General features: G+C 41.8%; 1 long non-coding RNA gene across 1 annotated transcript; it reads left to right on the top strand.

Moving 5' to 3' along the window:
- The first annotated feature begins 1569 nt into the window (after window positions 1–1569).
- LOC140848530 (uncharacterized) lies at window positions 1570–7866 on the top strand. The gene is made up of 2 exons (XR_012129587.1): window positions 1570–5445; window positions 6389–7866. It is a non-coding gene; the product is annotated as an uncharacterized lncRNA (long non-coding RNA).
- The last annotated feature ends 7450 nt before the right edge of the window (window positions 7867–15316 follow it).

The following is a 15316-nucleotide window of genomic DNA, read 5'->3' as shown; positions in this document are numbered from 1 at the left end:
CTGCCTTCTTTGGGCCTGTTGATCAGAATGCCCATCTGTCTGGCTTCCAATGTTGTGCAGAGAGCAACTTGCTCTGCTTCTTCCCCTGAGCTGGGCAGAAGACCACTTCACAGTATCCTTGTGTCTGGGATTTCATGCATATATATCAAGCACAACCCGCCAGAGCAATGTTAAGCCATCATTCTGGGTATGTCTGAGCAACAAATACCTGGGCAGCACAAAGCCTCCAAGCCTTCTCTGTGGATCTGCTGCTCTGAGACTGAGCGCTCAGCCCCCACACGGCTGTTGAAAAGGCTTGTGTAGATGTCCTCGTCATATATCATTTGGGGCTTCCGATCCAATGTGCCCATAATTCACAGGGCTCATCCTGTGGGATGGGGAACCAGCTTATAGTGCACACTCTACTCTGGGTCCTTCTGAAGGAGTCAGGCAAGAGGAAAAAACTGGCCCTTTTTAAATTTCCAAGCGGAATTCATTGTATGGATATGTTTCCCTGTCAGCCAGGCTACCTGAGCAAGGCCTCAGGCTAAATGGCCACACTGAATGTCTGCTGCTCAGTAAGAGAGCCGTTCGGGCCGACTTCATTCAGGCGGTTAGAGTGCAGGCACACAGGCCAGCTGAGGAATGCACATTGCAAGCTCACTTTCAGCAACCACTAGGGTGATTTGAATGATTACTTTAATGGGGCATCCTGCACTGCCTTCTTTTACTCACCAAAATTGAGTCCCAATCTGACTTCCCTCCAGTGATGTTCTGGAAAGCATGTTGTTCTGAACCTACCCCTGAGACAGTGCTAAGGCCTATTCACAGCACACTTATCTCAGCCAGTTAGAATGCATAGAGTCAAGACATCCTTGTACAGCAATGTGTACTAAGTTTTCCACATCACATAGGAGGAAGTTGCACATAAGGGGAAAACAGCCTAGTGTTCTCTCAGGCAGACCTCCTCAGTGCATGCTGGATAATTTCCCCAGCAGTGTTGGCAGAAGGCACTTGTGCAGCTGTTTCTGACACTTTACTACAGAGGCATCTTCAGGGCATTGCTATTTCACATAGAGGAGGAGGCTGCCCTGTACATCTTTTTCTAGGGCACTGAGGAAATAAGGCCCTTGCATTGGATTGCAAACCCATGAAGAAAAGACCCAATGACAAGGTTTCTTTAGTGTGCTTGAAAGTCAGTCTTAGGCCTGTACAGAAACATTTAGCCTAGGACTCATTACACAGGCTTCTTTATCCCTGCAAGTCACAGACACAGCTGTCCTGCAGTTTAGTCCTGCAGGATTAGTTCAGGTAGATAGAGCTCAGGCCCTTTCCTGCCCTTTGTAGGGATGAATGGATGATCAGGTGCAAGGAGCCCCAAAGCATCTTCCCTTTATGCAAGTTGGAAGTCATACTCACAGCATGTTGTGCCCAAAGTCGCGAATCCCAGAAGACCACCAAGGAGCCAACACCGATGCAAAAGCAGAGAGCCTTTATTCGAGCTAGCTTGAGCTTAATCTCTCATCTACACCAATGCAGTGGCAAGACGCCAGAGAAAGAGAGTGTGTTTTCCCCAGAACAAAGGTTTTACGGGCTTCCAGGGCGGTTTGGGGGGTGATGGCCATGCTCCTGGCTGATTGGCTGGGCCTAGGGGTAGTTGGGGGGTGATGAGTCATGGCTTTGGTCAATTGGCAGGGTGTAGGGGTGGTGGGGGTACTTCTTGCCCACTGGAAGGGAGAGAGACCAAGCTCCGATTGGGTGAAATAGGATCCGGGTCCCAATTGGCTGAGGTAGGATCCAGGTCTCAATTGGCTAAAATAGAATCTGGGAGCTTGCCCTTTCAAGCACACTTACCTCTGGGACTAAATTGTCACACAGAGAAGACACTTCTGTACACATATGCCATAAGTGTACCCATGCTATTGTGTATGTATTAGGAGCAAGGAAGTGAAAGGACTTTGGTGCAGTGTTAGATCAACAAGTTAGAACTTAGGCTCAGCGAAGGAAATTCCAGGACAGTTTTGAATTCAGCTTCACTGTAGGATCTGAAGAATCAAAAGTTAGCATAAGTACAGCCATCTTAAGGCCTAAATATCACCCCTAACCCAGAAGAAGGAAAATCATTAGAATCTTGAAAAACAAGTTAGTTAGCCTGTGTCAACTGTAGTGACCTTTAGTTAGCCAACCGTAAATCAGTTAATCATACATGCCTAGCTTATCTTGCTAGAACCACCCTAGACATTCCGAAGGTGATCTCATCTAACCAGACCCCAGGATGTGGCACCAGCAAAAGATTTATGAGCCTATAGAAAAAACCCTGTATTGTAATTATGGAAAATTTTACCCCTTTTGAAAATGCTATAAAACCTTCTGGCTTTGTGTGCTCTGGGTCCTCGTTGAGACCCGCTGCGACGGGCTGACTTGGACCCCAACTAGTTGGCTTCCGAATAAATTCCTCTTGCTTGTTGCATCAAGAAACGTCTTTGGTGAGTGATTTGGGGCGGCGCCTTCCTCAGGGGAATCCAACATTTGGGGGCTCGTCCGGGATCATGCGCTCACCCCGCTTCACTCCCGAAGTCGCTCTTGGAGGAAGAGGTAAGATTAGTGGCGCCTTGAGTTGTCTGTGTTCTGTCTTCTGTTTTTCAGTGAGACCGGTCAGAATTCTGAAAAGGGGTACCCACTGTCTGGCAGCTGTCCCGATCCCGTAAAGGGGTCGAGACTGCGGTCGGTAGACGTACTAGGAGCACCGCAGGCTGCAACCCTGGGGGATGCCTCGGGGAGGTTGGGAGGCCAGGGACGCCTGGTAGCCTCCCGTCTGTTTCTCTGGCAAGGTGAATCTGATGAGATAGGGTTGATTTTCAGGCGCCAGGAATATCAACCCTCTGATTCCTTTCGGTTTCTGTTTGAAAATCTGAGAAAAAACAAAAAGCGGCCGCTGTGTGTCTAATCTGTGTGTGTCTCTGTTTTTTGTGTCTTTCATGTGCCTAATAATTGTTATACTGACAATGGGACAGACTCAGACAACCCCCTAAGTGTGTAAATGAATATATCTTTCTACCTCCGGATGGTATTAATGAAATTGAATTAAAGACAAGTGCTTGTGAAAATTGAGTGTTCTAAAACTTCCAGAAAACCTGATAAAAAAGTGTTAAGCATTAATGCTAATTTGAGTTTGCCTAAGGCGGCCATGTCTTGGTAGTTGTCGGCTGCCTGAGTTTACCTAGAGTCATTTGAGTCATGTTATCTGCTAAATCTTTTAAGAATAGAATGCTTAGAAGCTTGGCTTTGTCTAGTGTTCAGTGGGGGTCTTGTGAGTAGGCTAGCGTAGTTGTTGCAGGTAGGTGAGATGGATAAGTGTGGCAAGTGAACACCTTTTTAATTGTGTGTTGCAGTGTGTATGCCTACCTGCAGCCTGAGAATCTTTGTAGTAACTTAAAGCCTTAGAGTTTTGTTAAGTTGAGAAGATGTGCTCTGTGTTTGCTGGGAGATTGTGCTGTGAAGCTCATGGTTGCAGAAATTGTAGAATGTGTTCGTGAGTTTGTTGGTCTAGAAAATGTTAGTTTGACAGTTTGCAGTGTCCTGCTCCTCAGTGTTCACTAGAAGTTAAAGTTTCTAATGGTTTTAAGTTCTAATTAAAACCACTTAAAGTAATAAAGAAAACATTTCTCTATGCTAAAAGATGTATGTTTTAATAAGAAAAAGTATAAAAAATGAAAACTCTTCTGCATGCTAAAGAATGTGTTTTGTGATAAAAAAAAGTAACTTTGTTCTAAAGTACAGCTATTTATTTAAAGAGAGACAAAGAGAAAAAACAGCGTGGTGCCTTTTGTTGTGGAAGATCCGCTCAGCCTGTTGCTTTGGGGGGAGGGTTAGGATGTTTAGAGATAAAGTGAGATAAACCCAGTCAAGCCGCAGGCAAGCCCAGGCATAATTCTCACCGGCTTATGTGCTTGGGACCATGGGGCAAATGAAGAATAAATTACTATATTCTTACAGATATAGTCGTGCCTAGTGAAATTAAAGCAAGTGAGTCTTGATATCAAGTGCACAGCAAAATTAAAATCTCGTTTCCAGTTAAACAGTTTTCTTTAACTGTTAGTCTGCTCTTAATGTTGAAAGATCACAGCAGTTTCTCATGCTTAAAGTCTCAGTGAGTTGCCATGAAATCGTAACGTTAAAGGGACTAAAAGCTAAAGTTTGTTAACAACTGTATAACCTTTATTTGCCTTTGAAATATTTTGTTATTAAAAATGATTGCATGGCCTGAAAAATTGAATTCCTAAGCAGAATAGTAACAAAGCTTTTTTTAGCTGATTAAATGCACTTAGTTAACAAACCAAAATTTATTAAACTGTAGAATCTGGACAAGATTATGTTTCTCCCAGAAAAACAGGTTTCACTGTGAAAGTTTAGATAGACGAACGTGTGACCACTTTTGAAAAAAGTTGTAATAGATTTTTTGAGAACCACCAGGTCTTCTTGTTTAATTTATATGCTGTATGTTTTAAAAAAAAAAAAAAACATGGGGGACTCTCCATATTTTTTAATGCAAATAATCTTAGAGCTTTTAATAGAATTTGCATAGCAGCTTATATCTACTATTAAAGAGTAAAACATTCTTGAAGCTTTCAGGGAAGACCTGTAAACTTAAGCACTTTCTCTGCTTTTTTGTATCTGGTCTTAGACACTTATGCTGAGTCATGTTCTTATTATTTTCACTGTTTGTAAGCTATTGATTGTAAGCCAAAAGTCATCATTTCTCAGTCCCTAAATGAAGAAGTAAAATGCCTGATCTCTTTCATCTCAAATCATATTTCTGGTCATATCTGAATATCTGTGTGAAAGAAAGAGACATTTAAATTTGAGATTCTGCTTAAACTTTTAAGTTGAATTTGACTATAGCCATATTCATTCTTTGTATGTATCTCTAACAGGTCTTTTGTATGCCTGGTGATATTATACTCTGCCTTGAGTTTAGACAGTTCTTTCAGCTAAATATGAATTCTTATTGTAGCTTTTTTCCCCTCCTGAAGATGAAAGCAGAAGAATCTACCATCTGCTACCATTCTCTCAAGAATGCTTAGTAACCTAAAATTAGTTTGACTTTCTGTATGTTGTCTTTAAAAATTGACAGCAGCAGTCTCCCCTGCTGCCCCACTTTTTAAGATATCTTGTTTACTGTGCTGAGTATATAGACAATAAATGTGTAATGATAGTTCTAAAAAAATTAAATGCAAAAAGGTGCTTTTACCTCTAGTTAACTCTGATATTTTCCAGAGGGCCCCTGGAACATGTCAGAAGAATTTTTCTCACTAGAAAAAGTATTTGACTAATTTGGCTTATTTATCTGATATATATATATTTATTTACCAAGAAAGCACTGTCAAAGAGAATGATGCTAAACTTTGTTACTGAATGTTTTGTATTACAGAAATATCAGAATTTCCTTATGTCAACTGTTTTACAGTAAGCTCTCATCAGATCTTTAACCATTGTCATTTGTAAGTCTTTTGTCATTTATAGTATTAGCCCTAAACTGGTAAAGAACTAGATTTCAGCAGAACAGGTATTAGTTACATAAGATTACATAAACTAAAGAAAATGATTTTGTGTCTTTTCGTTTCAAATGTTGCTGGTAAAGTGTTTTAACCTTGTTCTCTTAAACTGACAACAGTTTAGTAAATGACTATCTTTATGAGCAGAATTGAAACATCCTTCTCTCTACTTGATCCCTCCAGAGTTTAAAAACTTTCAGTGACTGTTTTTGTATTCCATGGCAGTATGTTTATTTGCACGAGTTCAATAAGAATCTGCTTTCCTTGTGAAAAGACTACTTAAGAACACTGGTTATACTACCAAGGCTTTGACTGGAATGTCGTACCTGAGAGACATGTGTATAGACTCAGATGTGAACAACTTTAAGGAACTAAGATTGACTTTATAAAGCCAACAAAGCCCCTTAGAAGAACTGGCCTGGTACCTTGCTTACAGAGTTCTCAGCAGCCTTACCAGGTGAGTAAAGAAGGTCACTTCCTGGCAGGTGCAGAGACCTCGAGAAGAGAAGAATTCATCCAAATCTACAGGTACTGCAGGCAAAGCCTGATGGTAAGTCTAGCTTGGCTGTCTAGCCTCAAGAGGCTTTTAAAAGTTCAATCTGAAATTCCTTACAAAAAGTTCCAGCAAAGCATATTTAAAAGAGCCTGTGTAATCAATTGCTCTTCTTGCTGCGCCTGTGCAAATAATCAAGCCAGCTGTTAATTATTTTCTTAACCCAGTTACTTCTAGTAAAAATGAGAGTGATTTTAGAGAGAAGTATTGTTTCAATAATGCAGCCTCCTTCCAGAATAAAAAATCCAACTCCAGATGTTGCTACATAACCTAATAACACAATTTGTTTTATCTTGCCTAGAAGCCACAAAACTGCAAATAGTAATAAAAATGAAACCCAGAATAGAAGCGCCAGCCTTCTGAAGCCCTCTCAACTGACCAGTGATGGAGACCTAGCTGCACCCTTTACTGCGCCCCCTTCTCAGCACGAAGCAGCCAGAGCGGTCATCGCCCCTTTTCCCTAGCAGCAGCTAGAGTCTCTATCTGTAGAAGAAAGAATGAGACCATACCCATAGCCTTCCCTGGTAAAAACAGGTATTTAATCCCTCCTCCCAAGGGATGGTGGGCTTGTAACACTGGAGTGACCCCATGTGTCTCTACTTCTGCCTTCAACTCCTCCCGTGATTTCTGTATCATAGTCCAGTTAGTACCCAGACTAATGTATCATGATGACTTATCATTCGTGGCAGAATTAAAACCTAAACTAAGGTATAAAAGAGAGCCAGTCTCACTCACTCTAGCCGTATTACTAAGAGTAAGAGTCGCAGCCGGAGTAGGACCAGGGGCAGCTGCAATTATACAAGGAAACCAACATTACGAAGGACTAAGAATAGCTATCAATGAAGATTTGAGAACTATAGAACAGTCTATTTCTAAACTTGAAAAGTCCCTAACCTCTCTCTCTGAAGTAGTGCTGCAAAACAGACGAGGGTTAGACTTACTATTTCTAAAAGAAAGTAGATTGTGTGCAGCTCTAAAAGAAGAATGCTGCTTTTATGCAGATCATTCCGGGATAGTAAGAGATTCAATGTCAAAACTTAGAGAAAGGCTAGATCAGAGAAAGAGAGAGCGAGAAGCAGGCCAAGGACTGTTTGAATCTTGGTTCACCAGGTCCCCGTGGTTTACAACCCTGATATCCACTCTAGCTGGGCCCCTACTCATCCTTGTGTTGCTCCTAACTTTGGGACCCTGCATATTAAACCGGTTAATAACTTTTGTTAGAGAAAGAGTGAGTGCCGTTCATGTACTGATGTTGAGGCAACAATACCACTCACTCAACTCACAAAAGGATACAAACATTCCATGATTGGAATGCCCCAAAAAGAGAAGTGGGGAAATGTAGGATCTGAAGAATCAAAAGTTAGCATAAGTACAGCCATCTTAAGGCCTAAATATCACCCCTAACCCAGAAGAAGGAAAATCATTAGAATCTTGAAAAACAAGTTAGTTAGCCTGTGTCAATTGTAGTGACCTTTAGTTAGCCAACCGTAAATCAGTTAATCATACATGCCTAGCTTATCTTGCTAGAACCACCCTAGACATTCCGAAGGTGATCTCATCTAACCAGACCCCAGGATGTGGCGCCAGCAAAAGATTTATGAGCCTATAGAAAAAAACCCTGTATTGTAATTATGGAAAATTTTACCCCTTTTGAAAATGCTATAAAACCTTCTGGCTTTGTGTGCTCTGGGTCCTCGTTGAGACCCGCTGCGACGGGCTGACTTGGACCCCAACTAGTTGGCTTCCGAATAAATTCCTCTTGCTTGTTGCATCAAGAAACGTCTTTGGTGAGTGATTTGGGGCGGTGCCTTCCTCAGGGGAATCCAACATTACCAGCCATAAAGTACAGCTTAGTTGGAAGACACCTCCTGTGCTGCCTGCTTTGGGCCTATTGATCGGCCAAAATGTCCCTCTGTCCTGTTTCCATTTTTGTGCGGAGAGCCACTTGCTTTGCCTCTTCCTCTAATGGTACTGATAAGACCTCTTCATAGTATACTGTGTCTGGGATTTCAAGTATATGTATGTAGCTCACCTTGCCAGAGTAATGTTTAACCATCATTCTGGGTATGTCTGAGCAGCAAATCCCTGGACAGGAGTACTCCTCAGAGCCCTCTGTGTAGTCGAGCCACTCTGAGGCTTAGTGCCTAGTCCCCACCTGGCTGTGGAAGAGGCTTGCACAGACATCTTGCTGACATGTCATTTGTTGCTTCCCAGCCAATGTGCACCTAGTTCCCAGAGCTAAGCCTGCAGCATGGGTGTCCCACTTACAGCAAACTGTTTGCTTGGGGCCCCTCTGAAGGAGCCAGCAAGAGGGAAAAAAGGCCTTTTAAAAATTTCCAAGTAGAATTCATTGTATGGAAATGTTTCTTTGTCAGCCAGCGTGCCTGAGCAAGGCCTCAGGCTAAACGGCCACACTGAAGGTCTGCTGCTCAGTAAGAGAGCCAGTCCGGCCGACTTCATTCCAGCGGCTAGAGTGCAGGCACACAGGCCAGCCATGGAATGCACATTGCAAGCTCACTTTCAGCAACCACTAGGGTGATTTGAATGATTACATGAATAGGGCATCCTGCACTGCCTCTTTTACTCACCAAAGTTGAATCCCAATCTGACTTGCCTCCACTGCTGTTATTAGAAAGCATATTGCTCTGCACGTTCCCCTGAGGTAGTACTGAGGCCTCTTCACATGACACTTATCTTTGCAAGTTAGAATGCATATAGACAAGAAAGCCTTGAACCACAACATTTACTGAGTTTTCCACATCACATAGGAGCAATTTGCATGCAAGGGGAAAGCAGGCTATCGTTCTCTCAGCCAGGCCTCCTCAGGGCATGTATTATGGAAAATACTGGAAATCCTGGAGTAGATTACTGATGAAAGAACCGAGTGGCAGTCGGAGGTCTTGCAGTGTTGAGGCTTTATTTCACTCCGGCGGGCTCAGGGTGGACTATTCTCTTAGAAGTCTAAGTCCCGAATGAAGCAAAGGGAGAAATATATATCTTTCTGCTTCTGTATCTATAACATTCCTATGTCCACAGCAAGCAAGCAGGCAAGGAGGAGTTACTTTATGGAGTGAACCTTGGGAACATGTGCTTAATAGAGCAGGAAATCAAGGTAGTGTTTTTCTTGTCTGTGCTGAGGAGGGGTAGACAGAAGGGAGCCACTTGGGCTAGACTGCTGTCCTCATAAATTTCTGTCCTTGTTAATCTTCCATATCACTTCCCCCCTCTGATGCCCCTTCAAATGCTTCATTTTCAGGGGGCCTCATCCTGATTTATGACAGCCCAATTACCTTGCAGTGCTGTAAGAATAGAAATAGGTTAGCATAAGCATAACCATCTTAAAGGCCTAGAAGCCATTTTCTGAGTATGTGACTTAGAAAGAAAAACTGGAACTGGGTAAGGCCTTGAAAAACAAGTTAATCATGAACACCAGGTGGTGGGCAGCTGTGGCCTTTAGTCAGCTAACCTTGGTCAGCTAATCTTACATACCAAGCTTATCGTGCAGAACCTCCCTGACAATTGAGGAGTGGTCTTATCTTGCTCCTGCCTAACCCCAGGATGTATGTCTTGCAAGAATAATGTGCAGCTGTGGAAAATTACTATGAGTTAAGTGTTTTGAAAATGCTATATAAACCCTTGGCTTTGAGTGCTTGGGGTCCTTGTTGAGACCCGCTGTGTCGGGCTGACACTTGGACCCCAGCTAGCTGGCTGAATAAAGACTTTGCTTGAATTTACATCTCTATGCCTGTGTAGTTTGTTCTCTGGAGAAGCCTTGGAAGCCCGGACCCTAACATTTGGGGGCTCGTCCAGGATACGAGCGGCTTCCCTGAGAACAAAGGACAGCTGGAGGCAAGGTCTAATTGTCTGGACGGGGCAGTGTAATTCGAGGGTCGCCCCCTCGTGTCTGCATAAATCCATTATAAAGCGGGAGTCACCATCCCGTGTATGGTCTTGGGTTAGTGGTCCCGAGTGAGGAAGTCCGGGCTGGTAGTCCCGGCCCCCAGGTTAGCGACCCTGGGTAAAAGCCCAGGTAACCAATCCTGGCCCTAGGGTCCGAGTGACTTGGCCTTAGGAAGGCAAATCCGATCAGCAGAAAACTGGCGCCCGAGGAGGAAAAGATTGAGCTCGTCACCCTGTGGCAGTCCGAGTGGATGCCCTTCGGGAGAATTACGAGAGTTTTTGAGGACCCTGAAAGTGGTGAGTGTGGTGCGCACCAGAGTGAGAGAAGGACCAGTCCGAATGAGTGCGATCAGATGTGGTGTGTGTGCTTGGTGTTATCATTGATTGTTTTACTGTGTTTTGGTTTCGGTTTATATTTTTTTGTGCTTCTCATTTTAAGTTTCCTTGTTCTAAGGTTCTCCTGCTCTCTCCGTTCCTCCTTTCTGCCACTACATCATTCCCCGCGGGCACGGGTCGGGCAATTAAGAGCCATTAGGGCGCCCGCCGCTAGAAGACTCCCGTGACAGGATAAGGGGCTCACAGCCGCGAATCCCAGATAAATTCGCGTCCCCCGTGGAAGGAAAACTGTGCAACAACAGGCACTCGTTCACAAGCACATACAACAGTCATTTTGTTTGAAGTGGCATCTTCATCCTTCCCCTTTGTCTCCCTCATATTCTTTTTCCTTCTTCTTTCTCACCATGGAACAGACTCAGATGACCCCCTAAGTGTGTAAATGAATATATCTTTCTACCTCTGGATGGTATTAATGAAATTGATTTAAAGACAAGCGCTTGTGAAAATTGGGTATTCTAAAACTTCCAGAAAACCTGATAAAAAGTGTTAAGCATTAAGGCTAATTTGAGTTTCCCTGAGGCGGGCATGTCCTTGTGGTTATCAGCTGCCTAAATTTACCTGAGGTCATTTAAGTCATGTTATCTGCTAAATCTTTTAAGAATAAAATGCTTAAAGACTTGGCTTTGTCTAATATTCAGTAAAGGTCTTGTAAGTAATCTAGAATAGTTGTTACGAATGAGTGAACTAAATGAGTGTGGCAAGTGAACACCTTTTTAATTGTGTGTTACAGTGTGTATACCTACCTACTGCCTGAGAATCTTTGTAGTAACCTAAAACCTTAAAGTTTTGCTAAGTTAAGAAGATATACTCTATGAGAGATTGTGCTGTAAAGCTCATGGTTACAGAAATTATAAAATGTGTTCATAAATTTGTCAATCTAAAGAATGTTAGTTTAACAATTTACAATAGCCTACTTCTCAGTGTTCACTGGAAATTAAAGTTTCTAATGGTTTTAAGTTCTAATTAAAACTACTTAAAGTAATAAAACATTTCTCTATGCTAAAATATGTATGTTTTAATAAGAAAAAGTATAAAGAATGAAAACTCTTCTGCATGCTAAAGAATGTGTTTTGTGATAAAAGAAAGTAACTTTGTTCTAAAGTACAGCTATTTATTTAAAGAGAGAAAACAGCGTGGTGCCTTTTGTTGTGGAAGATCCGCTCAGCCTGTTGCTTTGGGGGGAGGGTCAAGATGTTTAGAGATAAGGTGAGATAAACCCAGTCAAGCCGCAGGCAAGCCCAGGCATAATTCTCACCGGCTTATGTGCTTGAGACCATGGGGCAAATGAAGAATAAATTACTATATTCTTACAGATATAGTCGTGCCTAGTGAAATTAAAGCAAGTGAGTCTTGATATCAAGTGCACAGCAAAATTAGAATCTCGTTTCCAGTTAAACAGTTTTCTTTAACTGTTAGTCTGCTCTTAATGTTGAAAGATCACAGCAGTTTCTCATGCTTAAAGTCTCAGTGAGTTGCCAGAATATTAAAAAAAAAAAAAATGAAATCGTAATATTAAAAAGACTAAAAGCTAAAGTTTGTTAACAACTGTATAACCTTTATTTGCCTTTGAAATATTTTGTTATTGAAAATGATTGCATGGCCTGAGAAATTGAATTATTTATTCCATATATTTTTATAAGTGGAAAAATCTCTAACCAACAAATGATTAAAGTTGTTACTGATTATTTATTTTCTTAGTTTATCCTAAGCAGAATGGTAACAAAGCTTTTTTCAGCTGATTAAATGCACTTAGTTAACAAACCAAAATTTATTCTTAAAAATTAAACTGTAGAATCTGGACAAGATTATGTTTCTCCCAGAAAAACAGGTTTCACTGTAAAAGTTTAGATGGACAAACGTGTGACCACTTTTGAGAAAGGTTGTAATAGATTTTTTTTGACAACCACCAGGTCTTCTTGTTTAATTTATATGCTGTATGTTTTAAAAAACATGGGGGACTCTCCATATTTTTTAATGCAAATGATCTTAGAGCTTTTAATGGAATTTGCATAGCAGCTTATATCTACTATTAAAGAGTAAAACATTCTTGAAGCTTTCAGGGAAGACCTGTAGACTTAAGCACTTTCTGTGCTTTTTTTTTGTATCTGGTCTTGGACACTTATGCTAAGTTCAAAAAAGTGCTTTTACCTCTAGTTAACTCTGATATTTTCCAGAGGGCCCCTGGAACATGTCAGAAGAATTTTTTCTCATTAGAGAAAGTATTTGACTAATTTGGCTTATTTATCTGAAATATATATATATATATATTTACCAGGAAAGCACTGTCAAAGAGAATGATGCTAAACTTTGTTACTGAATGTTTTGTATTACAGAAATATCAGAATTTCCTTATGTCAACTGTCTTACAGTAAGCTCTCATCAGATCTTTAACCATTGTCATTTGTAAGTCTTTTGTCATTTATAGTATTAGCCCTAAACTGGTAAAGAACTGGATTTCAGCAGAACAGGTATTAGTTACATAAGATTACATAAACTAAAGAAAATGATTTTGTGTCTTTTTGTTTCAAATGTTGCTGATAAAGTGTTTTAACCTTGTTCTCTTAAACTGACAACAGTTTAGTAAATGACTATCTTTATGAGCAGAATTGAAACATCCTTCTCTCTACTTGATCCCTCCAGAGTTTAAAAACTTTCAGTGACTGTTTTTGTATTCCATGGCAGTATGTTTATTTGCACGAGTTCAATAAGAATCTGCTTTCCTTGTGAGAAGACTACTTAAGAACACTGGTTATACTGCCAGGGCTTTGACTGGAATGTCATACCTGAGAGACATGTGCATGGACTCAGATGTGAACAACTTTAAGGAACTAAGATTGACTTTATAAAGCCAACAAAGCCCCTTGGAAGAACTGGCCTGGTACCTTGCTTACAGAGTTCTCAGCAGCCTTACCAGGTGAGTAAAGAAGGTCACTTCCTGGCAGGTGCAGAGACCTCGAGAAGAGAAGAATTCATCCAAATCTACAGGTACTGCAGGCAAAGCCTGATGGCAAGTCTAGCTTGGCTGTCTGGCCTCAAGAGAGAGGCCTTTAAAAGTTCAATCTGAAATTCCTTACAAAAAGTTGCATCAAAGCATATTTAAAAGAGCCTGTGTAATCAATTGCTCTTCTTGCTGCACTTGTGCAAATGATCAAGCCAGCTGTTAATTATTTTCTTAACCTGGTTACTTCTAATAAAAATGAGGGTGATTTTAGAGAAAAGTATTGTTTCAATAACGGCAGCCTCCTTCCAGAATAGAAAATCCAACTCCAGATGTTGCTACATAACCTAATAACACAATTGTTTTATCTTGCCTAGAAGCCACAAAACTGCAAGTAGTAATAGAAATGAAACCCAGAATAGAAGCGCCAGCCTTCTGAGGCCCTCTCAACTGACCAGTGATGGAGACCTAGCTGCACCCTTTACTGCGCCCCCTTCTCAGCACGAAGCAGCCAGAGCGGTCATCGCCCCTTTTCCCTAGTAGCAGCTAGAGTCCCTATCTGTAGAAGAGAGAATGAGACAAAGACCAAGACTCACTTTATCCTCTGTAAGTAGGCAAAGAACCTGCATTGAGAGAGTTCCTAAAACTTACACCTCCCTCTGCAACAGGACAGAAGTAATCAGCGCCACCCCAGCTTATTCGAACAAGTAGTAGGCCTGCCAAACCGGAGTCACTCCATGTGTTACCTTTATCAAAGAACGCATTAGCACCATGCAAATCATAGTGTTGAGACAGAACTATCAGAGTGTTAACCAAACAGATGACCCCTAATTTCATGATTGAAATAGATACAAGAAGAGGGGAATGTAAGAATAGAAATAGGTTAGCATAAGCATAGCCATCTTAAAGGCCTAGAAGCCATTTTCTGAGTATCTGACTTAGAAAGAAAAACTGGAACTGGGTAAGGCCTTGAAAAACAAGTTAATCATGAACACCAGGTGGTGGGCAGCTGTGGCCTTTAGTCAGCTAACCTTGGTCAGCTAATCTTACATATCAAGCTTATCGTGCAGAACCTCCCTGACAATTGAGGAGTGGTCTTATCTTGCTCCTGCCTAACCCCATACATCTTGCAAGATGTATGTCTTGCAAGAATAATGTGCAGCTGTGGAAAATTACTATGAGTTAAGTGTTTTGAAAATGCTATATAAACCCTTGGCTTTGAGTGCTTGGGGTCCTTGTTGAGACCCGCTGTGTCGGGCTGACACTTGGACCCCAGCTAGCTGGCTGAATAAAGACTTTGCTTGAATTTACATCTCTATGCCTGTGTAGTTTGTTCTCTGGAGAAGCTCGGAAGCCTGGACCCTAACAGTGCCAGTATATGAGTGGTGCTCGATTTTGTAGCAGTGTTTTCTATGAACTTTATGAGGGCACTTAATACACAGGGGCCAATAGTGATGAGGAGGACGATGGATATGAGGGGACCAGCCAGTGGAAGTAACCAGGAGGACCACTGGCCGAGTCCCCAGATACCCCCTGTCTCTAATTCCTTTCTACTTTTTAATATTCTTTCTTTCAGTTCTTTGATTTTTGTGGTTACTATTCCTGATTGGTTTAAATAACAGCACTCTTCCCCTAGGAATACACAGGTTCCTCCTTTTTCAGCTGTGAACAAGTCTAGGGCTCACCGGTTTTGGAGTGTAACTGCCGCAAGTGAATTAATCTGACCTTGCAGGGAAAGCAGGGAGTTCGCAACCTTTTCCATGTCCCCACTTAGTTCTTCAGAAAGTTTGTGATAGAAGTGGAGCGAAGAGCCTAAGTTATCTGCTCCAGCTCCAATTCCTGCAAGTGTTCCCGCGCCCAACAAAACCATGCTTACAGCTGCCCACTTTTGTATTCTTGTAAAGTGGCCAAGAGCTTGTTCAACCTCTTGGTCAGACCAGACAGACATATCGGGGAAGAGGAAGACCGGCACGCATAAACCTGTCCAGCTCATCT

Source organism: Manis javanica, chromosome 3, assembly GCF_040802235.1.
Source record: "Manis javanica isolate MJ-LG chromosome 3, MJ_LKY, whole genome shotgun sequence".
In the NCBI taxonomy this organism is placed as follows: Eukaryota; Metazoa; Chordata; class Mammalia; order Pholidota; family Manidae; genus Manis; species Manis javanica.
Note: the sequence above shows the minus strand (reverse complement) of the source record. Positions and strands in the feature narration are given on the sequence as shown.